The sequence below is a fragment of the Rhinopithecus roxellana genome, chromosome 1 (genome assembly GCF_007565055.1).
Source record: "Rhinopithecus roxellana isolate Shanxi Qingling chromosome 1, ASM756505v1, whole genome shotgun sequence".
Classification (NCBI taxonomy): Eukaryota; Metazoa; Chordata; class Mammalia; order Primates; family Cercopithecidae; genus Rhinopithecus; species Rhinopithecus roxellana.
Window position 1 is genome coordinate 110420086 of NC_044549.1, and position 9795 is coordinate 110429880.

General features: G+C 36.3%; 1 long non-coding RNA gene across 2 annotated transcripts; it reads right to left on the bottom strand.

Annotated features, from left to right (window-relative positions):
• Nucleotides 1-2086: 2086 nt before the first annotated feature.
• On the bottom strand, nt 2087-5377 carry LOC104662385. Of its 2 annotated transcripts, XR_004056981.1 has the most exons (3): nt 5123-5377; nt 3974-3997; nt 2087-3698 (listed from the first exon to the last, which is right to left on the bottom strand). It is a non-coding gene; the product is annotated as an uncharacterized LOC104662385 (long non-coding RNA). The 2 variants fall into 2 exon arrangements; XR_747983.2 differs by lacking the exon at nt 3974-3997.
• Between the last annotated feature and the right edge of the window lie 4418 nt (nt 5378-9795).

A 9795-nucleotide genomic window follows, 5' to 3' on the forward strand; every position in this document is an offset into this window, starting at 1 on the left:
TGATTGTGTTTAATAAGAATTAGGTACTTTCTGTGCTAGGTAGAGCAGGAAATTAAGAAATCATGGTACCTTGGAAGGCTAAGAACATCTACATCTAGTGATCTTTTCAAGTATTGACAGTAACTTAAAAACAAATATTGGCAAATGTCTTTCAAACACAACCTTTGTTTGTTTGTTTGGATGAATCTCACAAACATAATGTTAAACAACAACGACAACAAGCCAGACACAAAACAGTACAAACTGTGAGAGAAATTCCATGTCCTTGATGTTCCAAAACTTTCTAGTTAATTTATGTTTTTACAAGTCAAGATAGCAGTTACCTACTGGAAGGGGTTACTAGAGGTCTTTTGTGGGGTGCTGCTGACATTCTGTCTCTTTGGGTGCTGGTTACTTGGGTGTGTTTACATTGTGAAAATTCATCCAGCGGTTCACTTTTAGTCAAACACAAGCTTTAATATACCACTTTAATCAACAGAAATATTCACATTTTGTCATGACATTCTGAGTGCCTGGAATAGAATTTTTGAACTTTAGGAGACTTAGAGATTGTCTGAATCTAATCTCGTTCTTTTACTAGTACTCCAACTAATTTAAGACAGAAATAAATCAAGCAAATGAACATTAAATTATTTGTTTTTATTTTGATAGATTTAGGGGATACATAGAATGGAAAGTGAAATCCTATAATTCGCAGTGGCATGGATGAAGTGGAGGCCATTATCTTAAGTGAATAATTAAATGTTTTGATAGTAAAAAAATCAATGAATGACCTTCTATTTGGCTGTGATCATCAGTGTGGGAAGAAGAAGGCAGCATACCCGGGACCAGCACAAGCGCACAAATGGAGGTAGGAGTGCTGGAATGGTACTGACAAGTAAGAATAAGTACTCCAGTTTCATGGGAGTGTCAGGAAGAATTGGGGTCTGGATGAAAAGCAGGGGTTAATGACAATAGACCTTCACTTGTAGATTTAAGAGTCTGAATTTTATTGCTTAAGTAATGAGCTATTGATAATTTTGTAGTAATATGATTAGAGTTGTTTTCAAGAATATAAGGTTAGTGAGGTAAGTAGAAGATTAGATCAACATCTCGTGTGAAATGATTGGTGTTATGTGTAGTTATATTAAATTATTGGGATATATGGTCCAGGGAGAGAAAAGTCCACCTGACTTAAGTTATGGTAGTAGTGGAATGGAGAAGACAGAATGGAAAGAATAAATCCTTTGTGGGTGTATTTAAAGGAATATGACAAATATACATTTTAGCAACATCTCTTACATGATTGTAGCATGAAGAGAATCCAACTTCTGCTATTACGTTTGAATTAGAACCATGAGATGATCCATATAAATAAAGTGAGAAGGGGTCAGCTCAACATCTTTATGTTACTTTTTCCACTTTGAAACCAGATTGATACTTTTTAAACTATTAAACACTCTAGGCCAGATGACCCAAATTCTCTGTCCTCAATCTTTACTGAAAGAGGAACTCACTTGCTATGTTGCAAACTACATTTTAAAAGTAAATAGAAAGCTAAAATGTTGTTGGAAACTAGATATCAATAGAAAAGTTAAGCAAAACAGATGTTATTGTCTTTATGTGAAATTATTACTAAACAGGTAATGAAATAACTTAGAAGAGAAAGAGAAATGTAAATGATTCTGAGCACCATTTTGTACAGATGGTCATCTGAGCATTTGTATAGCAAGCAAGGCAAACTACAGATATAGCCACATTGTTTGTAAAGGGGATGATGATAAAAATATTGCAGAGTACTGTGAAATTTATAACATTTAAAGTCTTATTTATTTTTTCCTGATAATAGCTATGTGATTAAGGTATTATTTTTCTAATTCATATACAGGAATGCAGAAAACTTTACAAATACGTTTTTACATATTATTTCAGCAAAATATTTTCTTTTTGAATATGTAACCCAAAATACTCTGCATTTCTAAGTTGTGATATTTATTCATTTTTGGTCAAATTTCTTACCATAAGAACACATCTCTAATATAATAGTTCAAATCAATGGAAAACATGATTCAATTAACAACATTTTAATAAATGAATTGCAAGATTATATTTTTAAAAGTAAGTTTCATCTGTAGTTAGATTTTTTAAAAGTAATTTACACTCGATTTAAGGAGGACACTTTTCTCATTAAGATTCACTACTGTCAAATCCACAAGACAATGTGTTTTGGGAGGCTAGGTGTATTAAATTATATATAGTCACTTAGGGAATTGTTCAAGGAAATACTAATAGTCACAGTATAAGCCCATAGGTATTGTGGCAAGTATATCCATCATGTGAGAACAATTGTCATTAATAAAGCCTTATCGCCAACTACAAAGAGCTTTCGAAGCATTTTCCACTTGGATTATCGTCTTCCAGATTTCAAAGATTCACTTTCTGGCTTAAGAAATAAAAAAACAATAAATGTCAAAATCCAAAGTGTGCAGTTCTGAAACAAATATTTAGGTCTGACTGATCCTTGCTATAAGAACATAAGCAAAAATAAGACATGTAGAAATGAGTTGAACTCTTCAAATACAGTAGATCAAATAGTCATTTAATGAAAGAAGGTATTTAAGAAAAGTGTAACACCTTTTACCAAGAGCATTCATTGAGCACTTCATCTTATAAAAACCTTGTGACTGAGTTCTTGTCTCACCACATTGACCTTCTAGTTCTCCTATGTTATCATTTAAACTTTTACAAGTTTTATTCAGGCCTTCCCAGAATAATTGGAAGATTTCTGATTGTAAGAAATATGCATTAAATTTCTTTGAACATGAAGATTGTGTAGCAGAGTAATCATTTGATAAATACACTTAATGCAACTTCTTTTTATCTATTTCAAAATTATTAAAGATTTTACTTGAATTACTAGCTAACATCCAAATACTATCTTTGTACTAGGCACTGTATTAAGTGTTTGGTGTGGGTTACCTAATTTATTTTTTAAAATATAGCTATTCATGAAATAATTCTACTAACAATATTGTTCGTATTCCCCATGAAAAGTAAGACATATAATTCGAGTAACTTATTTAGAACCCCACAGTTACTTAGGCAGAGAGACCATTTTAAATTCTGGAAATTGGATGCCAGAGTGTTATTATGACTTTATACCTAGTCCACTCTTTCTTAATCAATGCCTTAGCTTTCACATACATGAGGTTTGTGAATTCAGCTAATATTATAATTCAGCAAAGTGCAAAATGCATCTCTGGAATTAGTTTTCTGTGTGCTCAGCAGCATAGCTGCAAGTAATAAGGGACTGTTCGGTACACCCAGACAAGGATTCTGAATTTCATCCTGTGCTTTGAAGCCCATAGGGCCTGGCTTTCCTGTCTGCAATTTCATTACTAGGCCTGTCAGATGTAGCTGTTCTACTTGGTGGGCCTACCATTCCTCATCCTATTTAAGCGGATCTATGGCAACAGCCACCTATTCTCTGGACTTCATCTTCAGGAGGCCCAGGTTCCAGCCGGTCACTGCTCGTGGTTATTTAAAGATTCTTTGTCATTGACCACCACTTTTATATCTCTGAACATGGGTAGGAGTCTCAGCACTTTTCGCTCCATTTAGTTCAAAATATTTACATTCCTCTGAGTCTGTATTTTTAAATCTGATTTTTGGGTAACTTAGGGGTCTTCGGTTGCAAGAAACAGAAAATGACTGAGAAACTGAAAAGAGAAGTAATAAAAATAAGAGAAATGAGATGTGAGATTTTTATTGGAAGGATATTGGGGTATCTCACAAAATTCAAGCAAAAGCATGTTTTTAAAGACAAGGATACAGGGTCTCCTGTTGTCTCCTCAATAGTAACATGTGGCTTTTCTACTTAGTTTCTTCCTATTAGATAACTCAAATCTTATTGAAATCTCAATCTTTTACCCTGGTCATCACTGATAATACTGAAATTTCAAGGACAAAGGATCTGTTACTGCATATAACTCACTTTAGTGGTCCAAGGGGTGCAAGCCTGTTGAAAAGCAAAGAAAGAAATGTACTCACATAAGAAACAATAGCTACCTAAATTCCCACACCATACTTTCTTTTTAAAAATATGCAATTTATAAAATGGCCTCCCTGAACATAATTCTTTTCTACATGTGATCTTAAATGGGCTTTTCCCTCTCAATGGGAGAGAACCCAAAGTCATGTCCAAATGCTAAACATAAAAATGATGTCACTGTTCTTTGTGTCTGATATCTCTGAGTGGCATCTATTTTCCTCTACTTCTGTTACGGTTCTCTTTTGAGATTGTATAAAACATAGGTGAGCCACATACGTAACCCTCACTATTATCTCCTGAGTACAAGAGAAGAGAAAAAATAGAAATATTTTAATACATATCATATATAATGGTAACAACAAGCACTTCAATACCCTCATGCATATATTGCAATATTTCACTTATTGCTGTGACAGGAAAAGGGAGGCTCAGTGGCTTTTACTTTTACTTGGTATTATATCAGCCTTTACTCTATGTACCAGGAAGCCAGTATGGGAATTCTGCAATACACTGTGATAGTGATTCAAACCATGAATAAAGAAAATATGAAGATATCCACAGAGTGGGGATTGGGTCACACGGAACTGACTGTGAGATTAATTTACTTTGAATTCTGTTTACCACCTAACCCTCATAAGCCCTTAATATTATTAAAAGTTTTGGCCCGGATGCTCATGAATAGTGTTTTGTTGGAACCAATGCATGAACATTATAACTAGCTCTCCTTTTCAGGTGCACAGTTACCTAGGAAAGTACCCGTAATTATCTGAGGAAGATTAGGGAGTAGCCCATATTACATGTAGCCAATGAATAAAGGCAAATCAAACTCATGGACCAAAGGAGAACTAAGACTTATAATCAAACTGTTTTCTTACTATTGTTTGAGAATATTTTTCCCTTAGGGGACATACGCACTATTTGATATTAAGATTCAAATAAAATTTAGAGTTAGACACCCCATCCCAAACAAACAAACAAACAAATAATTTCCTATAAAGATTTATATCCAGGAATACGACTCATTTTTTAGTACTCAACAGTTTTCTATTTATTTCTGCATCTATTATAACACTATAGAAATCTTGGACTTACGATGGATCAAGAAGAAATGAAAAATATTATTAAAAAATTCATTGTCAAATTATCCAGCTGATGCAGGCTTATCCGAAATTGGAGTTCAGCCTGGGAGGATTCTTGGCTTCACTCAGGAAAGAATTCAAGCGCCAGCCAGCTGTGGAAGAAAGAAGTTTATCATAGCAACAGTTTACAGCAAAATAGCTGCTCTGTAGACAGAGTAGGGCTGGCCCAAAGGCAGAGTTCCCGGGAGTAGCGGTGTGCAGCCGTATCACTGTCCCACAGAGCAGTGCTGCCTCATAGGCAGAGTTGCCTGGAGTAGCGGTGTACAGCAAAGTGGCTGCTCCATAGTCAGAACAGACCAGAGCAGCACCAGCAGCAGCAGTAGTAGCAGCGGCAGTGTATCCAAACAGAGCAGTCCAGAGGGGCAGTCCGGGTAGATTGCTGGCCAGCTATATTTATCCTTATTATTAATTGTATGCTAATTAAGGGGCTGGTTTTCAGAATTCTATAGGAAACAGGTGGGGAAATTCCTGAAACCATATAACTTCTGAATCGTTGTCATGGCATTTTTAAACAGTCACGTTTAAAAATAGCGCTGGTGGTCGTTAATCAGTGAAGGCAACCGGAGGTTGCTGCTGACGCCATCTGCTAGTTTCCGCTTGTTTCTTTATTGTATTCTGCTTTGATCAATAGGGTCATGATTGTTGCTCAGAAAATAAGTCCTGCTGATTTCTTACCTCATTTCGATACCTTGCACACTTAAAACTGGTAACAAACATTAACACGTTGTTTGGGCTATGGATTTTTTTTTTTTTTTTTTTTTTTTTTTTTAATTCAGACTATTCTGTAATCCCAGCACCTTAGGAGGGCAAGGTGGGTGGATCACGAGGTCAAGAGATCAAGACCATCCTGGCCAACATGGTGAAACCCTGTCTCTACTAAAAATAAAAATAAAAAAATTAGCTCTGGGCTTGGTGGCGTGCACTTGTAGTCCCAGCTACTCGGCAGACTGAGGCAGGAGAATCACTTGAACCTGGGAGGTGGAGGTGGCAGTGAGCTGAGGTTATACCACTGCACTCTAGCCTGACGACAGAGTGAGACTCCATCTCAAAAAAAAAAAAGGAATTCAGACTTTTAAAAACTGAAACATTAAATGAATCAAAATATGTCAAAAAATCCATGTGTTTTAATTAATATCTTTTCAATCATCCTGAGATGACTGAAGAACAAAATACTGTGTGATGATACTTGACAGGTTGATTGATTCAATAAATATGTACTTAAATATATAGGAATTACTATCAAGTATTTACTATAAGATATACCTTGGCTATGTGGCTACATAATTTACTATACAAAAATACCAGTTGTTCAGGTTGTGGACAGTACTTAAGTTTGTAATACAGTTCTTGGGGTGTTAAACTCAAATTGTTTTCTTTTAACTAAATCATTCATTTTGAGAGGTGACTACGTGCTCAGGGATTGTAAATGCACCAATCAGCACTCGGTCAAAATGGACCAATCAGCTCTCAGGAAAATGGACCAATCAGCAGGATGTGGGTGGGGCCAGATAAGGGAATAAAAGTAGGCTGCCTGAGCCTGCAGTGGCAACCTGCTAGGGTCACCTATGTGCTGTGGAAGCTTTGTTCTTTCAGTCTTCACAATAAATCTTGCTGTTCCTCACTCTTTGGGTCTGTGCTGCCTTTATGAGCTATAACACTCACTGCTAAGGCCTGCAGCTTCACTCCTGAAGCCAGCAAGACCACGAACCCACCAGAAGGAAGAAACTCTGGACACATATGAACATCTGAAGGAACAAACTCCAGACACACCATCTTTAAGAACTGTAACACTCACCTTGAGGGTCCACGGCTTCATTCCATTCTTGAAGTCAGCGAGACGAAGAACCCACCAATTCTGGACACAATGTTCTTGCTTTATTTCTGTAGTTCTTAACTCTGATCTTAAAACAGTAGTTCTCAATACTGGATAAGTATCACCTGGGTACCTTTTAAACCCTGATATACTAGCTGGAACCCAGATAAATTAAATCAGAATGTGTTGGAGTGGGATCCAGGAATGTATAGCCTAGGAAAATTATGAAAGGTTTCCGGGTTATTTATGATAAATCAAGGGACTGTGCTCCAGGCTTAAAGGTATAAAGTTAGTTATTAACACAAAACTAACGATCCACTTTGTTTTCCTCTGTTATGTCAAGTCTGCTGACACATTTCTAAGAATAATTGTAATATTGCTTAAGGAAAGTTAGTCCTCAACACTATGAGGTGGAACAAATCTGACGACTATGTCTCAAAGAAAATCTTACAGAAACAGAAACATGTATCTTGGAAGAATTAGATGTAACCGCTAAATCTGAGCTTGCCCTCCCACACCTCCCCACCTCTGTTTTGTTAACTGGTAGCGTGAGTGAGATGGCAGCAGTCGGAAGATTTCAAAAGTGTTCTTTACCTTGAGGCTTAATAGGACACCTGCCAAGCAGGGTTGCTGCTTTTTTTGTTTCTTAGTCATTCACAGCAATGAGTAATTTTAATGTTCAGGTATGTATTTGGGATAAATATCTGAAGCTCCAGTATTTTCTATAGTAAAAAGCATTTTTCCTCAATATAGAAGTGTCTACTATGTAACAGAGGATACAGAAAACTATTGGTTCATGCGACCATATCAAGCCTCATTTAGCAATTTGCAATGCTTACAATATATCTGAAAATACTTTGTACGATATTGTCAATGAGACACAGAAAGTGTGTTATTTATGGATTATTCTTTTAGTGTCTTGTAATAGTAAACATTTGACAGATGGCTATAGATTGAATGGCTCAGATTATTCAATAATTGTTACTTTCTCATAGAAACAATATTAGGTGCGATGGCGAGGTTTCTAGATGTGATCAGAATGGTACTCCTTCATTCATCCTCCCCACCAAAATGGTGTCCAGATCTCTGGAACCTGTGAATATGTTATATTGCAAAGCAAAAGGAAATTAAGGTTGCAAATGGAATTAAGATTGCTAATGCCCTGACTTTAAAATAAGGACTACCCTTGTTTTAGGTGAGCCCAATGTAATCACAGGAGTCCCTAAATGCAGAAGAGAGAGGCAGAAGAGTGTCCAAATGATGTGATGCAAGAAAGACTTGACTGGTCGTTTCTTGATTTGAAGTTGAATTAAGCCAAGGAATGTGAGTGGCCTCGAGTAGCTAAAAATGGATTCTCCCCCTAAAGCCTCCTGAAAGGAAGGTAGTCCTTAATTGTAGCCCAGTAAGATCAATTTCCAACTTCTGGCCTAAGCACAATAACATAATAAATTTCTGTTAAGTTAGTAAGTGTGTGTTAATTTGTTACAACAGCAATAGAAAACTAATACAGTAATACAGATATTAAAATATTTTTAATGTATGGTTTTAATGAGGTGTAATTTATAGCTTATAATCTATTTTATAATTTGTAGTCCAATGGGTTTTTGTTGTTGTTGTTGTTGTTTTTCCTGACAGATTCTCGCTCTGTTCCCCAAGCTGGAGTGTAGTGGCACAATCTTGGCTCACTGCAACCTCCGTCTGCTAGGTTCAAGGGATTCTTGTGCCTCAGCCTTCCAAGTAGCTGGAATTACAGGTACACGTGACCACACCAAACCAATTTTTTTGTATTTTTAGTAGAGACCAGGTTTCACAATGTTGGTCAAGTGACCTCAAGTGATCTGCCCACCTCAGCCTCCCAAAGTGCTGGGATTACAGACATGAGTCACTGCCCCTGGCCCCAGCCCAGTGGGTTTTGATAAATATATACCCCTGAAAGCCACACTCATATCAAGATATAGAATATTTTATTACCTAAAAAATTCACTCATCAGTCATTTCCAACCAATTTTCTTTTCCAGGAAGCTGCTGCTTTGATTTCTACTGCCAGAGAATAATTTTGTTACAGTTTCATATCAATGGAATCATAATAGCATTTACTCCTGTGTTTGGTTCTTTTACTCTAGATAATGATTTGGGATTCATTCACATTGTTATGTGAATCAGTAATTGTCTCCTTTCTGTTGCTGAATAGTATAGATACTCCTCGGCTTATGATGGAGTTATATCCAGTAAACTCATCTTAAGTTGAAAAGAATGCATTTAATACACCTAGGCTATTGAACATCATCACTTAGGCTTGCCTATATTAAACATGCTCAGAATATTTACACCGGTCTACAGTTGGGTAACATCACCTAATACAAAGTATATTTTATAATAAATCATTGAATCTGTTTTGTAGTTTATTAAATACTGTACTGAAAGTGAAAAGCAGAATGGTTGTATGGGTACTCACCCCTTAGGTACACAGTTGAAAGCATACTGCTCCTGAAGAATGTTTGAAGCATTGAATGAACATTAATTGCTGAATGATAGGATGTGACAGTGACAGGGTCATTAATTTCTCTTTGAATGAGGCTTGAGAATAGCTGACAGAAGCCATCCAAACTTGATGGATTAGCAGGCATAGTGTTCTTCAGGAAGCTACCAAATTTTGACTACAGTTTTCTTATTTTCATTATGTATTTCTCTATAGCAAGCATGGGCACCTCTAACTGCCTGTCAATTATGAGTCCCTCATAATTGGCATCCGTTTTGTCTAACACCCATAAGCCACTGCTGATACTAGCAAATGCCTCAGCTAGTTTCCTTGC